The following is a 5335-nucleotide window of genomic DNA, read 5'->3' on the forward strand; positions in this document are numbered from 1 at the left end:
TGGTATATCTTTGATGTGGATGTTATAACTTATGAGGATAATATCATGTGAAGCCTGTCATAATTGCATGCATGTTTTATGACATGCATGAGCATGCAATTCGTTATTATTCAGAATTTTGTGATTAAAAATGATGTTATATGATGGTTGCTATCTCAACAAAACACAGTGCTGGTATAGGGGGAACAACAAATCGTTGCTATCTCAACATACCATAGTGCTGGTATAGGGGGAACAACAAATCATTGTTATCTCAGCAAACCACAGTGCTAGTACAGGGGGAACAACAAATTGTTGCTATCTCAGCAAACCACAATGTTGGTACAGGGGAAACAACAAATCGTTGTTGTCTCAGCAAACCACAGTGTTAGTATAGGGGGAATAGAAAATAATTACTATCTCAGCAAACCACAGTGTTGGTACAAGGGAAACAACATATCATTTTTTACAGCCACATAGTCTGTAAAAACACAGTATAAAGATCGCTTTGTAACTCCCCAACCAAGGATTTTTTTGGAAAATTTATCTTGTGTTACCAAATAGACCCTTCTCTACACAAAACCCAGATGCCAGAATTTCTAATTTTGTCTTCCTTTGATCAGAAATTGACCCGCAAATTTGGTGGCAATTTTCCCTTGTGAATTTCTTTCTTCTATTGGCTTGATATAGAGTGCTCTGTATTCTCGAATCTTTAATGTAAATGACTCTTTCCAATACACAATCTTGGATGCAAAATCACAGGATTAGAAGATTAAATGAAATGTGGTTCTCCAAGTTCTCATTTAAATGTAAATAACAAAGAAAATAAAGTGTCTGAATTCCTCATTCAACACAACAATTTAAAGACCAAATGAATTTCAATCTCCAGATATTAATATTATGGTTCACAAACTTCACAAGTGCATATGCAAATAATTGTCTCACACACACTTACAAATTCTATTTGCTGATAAGAACCACTAGTCTAAGAAATGTTGTTCAGTTAACTTCAAACTTACACAGAGAAAAAAAAAGCGTACCTCTCTCCCACACCAAAACTTCCAGCCTAAAAATGTTCCCCCCTCTCTCTAAAAACTAATAGTGACTATCCAAGAAATGAGTTCATGGATGTGAACCAATTTCCCTTAGCCCTAACAACCTACTAACTATAAAATAATTTATTTTAACTAGATATTCCCAAGTAATCTTAACTGAATATCAAAAATCTTTCACAAATAAACTTTAAAATGTTCCAGCCTTGAAATGTGATTAATCCATCACATTGCTAGGCTCTTGGTCTGACTTTAATAACTTATCATTTTTATGTGCTTGGCCTAATGTGCCTGCATCAGACAACCCAAGAAAGAAAATTTTATTAGCTGCTTCTCATAAGATCTTCTATAGAATGCCCTGCTTTTTGTATTGTTGCTTCATCCATCCAAGTAGAATCCTCAATCAGACGGTCTTTCCACCTCACAAGATATTCCAAGTATTCTTTCCTTTTGTATTCTTGGCAACACGTGTATCCAAAATCTATTCAGCCTCTAAACTCTTTGCCACATGAATTTGCTTTAGCCACTATTGTTCCTTTCCTTCATCCTGGTCAAGATTCCTAGAAGGTTGATCCGCATCACCAACTGTGTAGGGATACAAATCTTCTACATTAAAAATGGGTGAAATGCCAATTCCCGTAGGTAACTCTAGCTCTTAAGAATTCACTGAAAGCTTGCGAAGGATCTTACAAGGTCTTATCTTCTTCCTTTTCAATTTGTTATATTCTCCCCTTGGAAACCTCTCTTTTCTTAGGTGAGCTAGGACCAAGTCTCCCTCTTCAAAGTTTACCTCTTTCCTATGTACATTTTCTCATTGCTTGTAGTTGTTGCTTGTATCTTGTAATATTTGTTTTACTTGCTCGTCCAGCTCACTCATGGCTGTTGCAAAATCCTATCCATCAGTACTTCTATGATCAATCTTTCCCAAGTCTCTTAGCTCAGAAATTCCCCTCAGATGCATGTCGTACAAGATCTGAAATGGACTCTTTCATGTGCTCCTATTTGGTGAGTCATTATAGGAAAACTCAGCCTGGGCTAGCACATGATCCCATTTCTTTGGTTGGTCACCTACTAAACTCCTCAACAAATTTCCCAAACTCCTGTTTACAGCCTCTATTTACCCATGAGACTGTGGATGATAGGCTGAGCTAAAATTTAACTTAGTTCCAAGTTTCTTACACAAGGTCCCCTAGAAATGTCCGATGAATCTTTTGTCCCTGTCAAAGATTATAATTCTTGGGAAACAATGCAACCGAACAATATCATCAAAAAACAAATTAGCCACATGTGTAGCATCACTAGTTTTGAAACACATAATGAAATGAGTCATCTTAATAAATCTATCCACAACTACAAGGATTGAATCATTACCTCATTGAGTTCTTGGTAAAGCCAGAACAAAGTCCATACTCACTGAATCCCAAGGTCTATTGGGAATGGGTAATGGCATGTAGAGTCCAACATTCTGACTTCTCCCTTTCACATGTTGACGTACCCTGAACTTACTCATGTACCTTTGTACATCTGCCTTAATCTTAGGCCAAAAATAGAAGTGACTCAGCTGCCAAAGTGTTTTCTCAACAACAAAGTGTCCAGCGAACCCGCCATTATGATTTTCTTGGACCAAGTTTTCCCTCATTGAGTAATTGGGAATACACAGTTGATTACTCGTGAACAATAGCCCATCCTGCAACATAAAATCTTTCCATGGACTGATGTCGTTATTGACTAGATTTTTACATGCTGCAAAAGCTTCTTTAAAATCAGCATCAATGTCATACAAGTCCTTCAAAAATTTAAAGCCTAAAATTTGTATTTGACTTTCCTACATGATTAAGCATCACCTACTCAAGGCATCGACAACATTATTTTCCTTCGCACTAATGTGCTTCAAAACAAAAGTGAAATTTTGAAGGAACTCCAACCACTTTGCATGTTTATGATTTAAGTTATGTTGCTGCATAATGTATTGTAAGGAAGAATTATCCATGTATAGAACAAACATGTTAGGCATCAAGTAATGCCTTAAATGGTTCAAAGATTGAACCACCACATAAAATTCTTTGTCGTAGGAAGAGTATTTATGTTTTGACTCATTTAAATTCTCGCTGAAATATGCAATGAGATTATCTTCTTGGCTCAGTATAGCTCCAATGGTTGTCCCACTAGCATCACATCTCAATTGAGAGGACTAATTGAAGTTTTGGAACTTCAACACCAACTTCTCATTGATCTTCTTCTTCAATAGTTCATTTTTTTTCTTTTTCTTTTTCTTTTTATCTGTTGCTGTTGTCCAATAAAATGGTTGCCTATTTTTCTTGATGGTGTCAATGATAGGTGCACAAATGCCACTAAAATTCTTGATAAATTTTCTGTAGAAGCTGGCTAAGCCATGAAAACTTCTCACCTCAAAAATGTTCTTAAGTGAGGGCCAATTTACAATTGCCTCTATCTTCTTTGGATCCATTTTCAAGCCATCCTTAGAAATGACAAAACCCAAGTATATAAGCTCACTCTTCATAAAAGAACACTTATTCTTGTTAATCAGTAGCTTTTCTTACTGCAATCACTCTAAAATGTACTTCAAATGTCTTTAGTGCTATTCTTTAGTTTGACTGAAAATTAAAATGTCATCCAAGTAAAAAATGATAAACTTACTAATGAACTCCTTCAAGACTTCATTCATCATCTGCATAAAGGCACTGGGTGCATTTGATAAGACGAATGGCATGACCATCCACTTGTACAAGCCTTCATTGGTCTTGAAAGTTGTCTTCCACTCATCTCCTTCTCTGATCCGAATTTGATGATAACCACTTTTCAAGTCAATCTTTGAGAAGCAAGTTTCTCCACCCAATCAATCCATCATATCATCCATCTATGGCAATGGAAACCTGTCAAAAATGGTCATATTGTTGATTGCTCTAGATTCAATGCACATTCTCCATTCTCCACCCTTCTTTGCACTTAGTATTCTAGGTATGATACACAGACTCAAACTTTCTCTTAGTAGTCCTTTGTCCAACAATTCTTGTACTTGCTTCCTCACTTCCCCATTCCCTTTAGGTGTCATTTGATATGCAGCCTTGTTCGGAAGACTTGCTCCCGGTATCAAGCTTATGTGATGATTGATGCTTATTTTGGGTGGCAATTCACTTGGAAATTCATCAGCTATAATATCATGAAACTCATGGAACAAATCCTGAACTTCAATAGGTAAATGTACAATTTCAGTGTGCAGAATTACTACCTATGTCTTGCAAACCAGTGCATATCTTACCTCTTCTTCTTCTTCCATTTGTTGTAGAAATTCCTTTCCACTAAGTAGCGGTGCTTTTGGGCTACTTGTTTCACCTGTACCTTCCTCTTTCAATGGTACAAGAGTGTGCTTGATGCTATCCTTTTCAACTTATAACAATTTATCTCTCCATGATGTGTCACCTTCCTATCAAACTGCCATGGGTGACCCAAGAGAATGTGACAAGAATCCATTGGCATTACGTCACAGAGAACCTTGTCTTTATAGCTGTATATCTGAAACTCAACTTCACTTTGTTCATGCACCAAAAATTGGTGTCCCTTTTACAACCATGATACCTTATAAGGTTTGGGGTGCTTAATGTTTTTCAATCCCAATTTTTCCACCATTTCTTGGGAGACTAGATTGTTTGTAATTGTGTTGTCAATCACCAATTTGCAGCATTTTCCTTTTCCCTTACACATTTTCTTGAATAAGGATTTCTTTTGGAATAGTTCAATAATCTCCTTTACTAGTTTTAACAGGACTTTATGCATCATCAACACCTCTCTAGTCTCTAGCACATTCTCTACCTCGGGTACTTGCACCTCTATTGCCTCGATTTGAGCTATGTATGCACCTCGTTGTCCCATATTGTCATTATCATCACATTCAAAAGATCGGTGACCCAATTTGTTACATCTGTAACATCAGTAGGTAGTCTCTCTGCCTCTTCCTCTACCTCTACATCTCTGGTAAGGTCTTCCTCCTCTGCTGCTACCTTATTTCTCTAACTGCCCTTGTTGATTTGAGTTTCCTTCATCATTATTTTGTGCAGGAAACTTTCCTCTTCCATTTTTCTATCCTTTCCCTTTGGAAAAACCATGTCCTCTGTTCTTGCTAGCTATCTTTTCTTCTTCCTTTAAGGTGCACTGGTATTCTTCCTCTATTGTCCTTGGATAAAGTATGTTGATTTCATCTTGGATATCTAACCTCAAAACATTAATAAACCTTGTTGTCTTCTCTGGGGTATCTTCTACATAGCCTTCTCTCAAATTCACCTTGT

The sequence above is a fragment of the Pinus tabuliformis genome, chromosome Q (genome assembly GCF_031772625.1).
Source record: "Pinus tabuliformis cultivar Carrire ecotype Pingquan chromosome Q, CPIR1, whole genome shotgun sequence".
NCBI lineage: Eukaryota > Viridiplantae > Streptophyta > Pinopsida > Pinales > Pinaceae > Pinus > Pinus tabuliformis.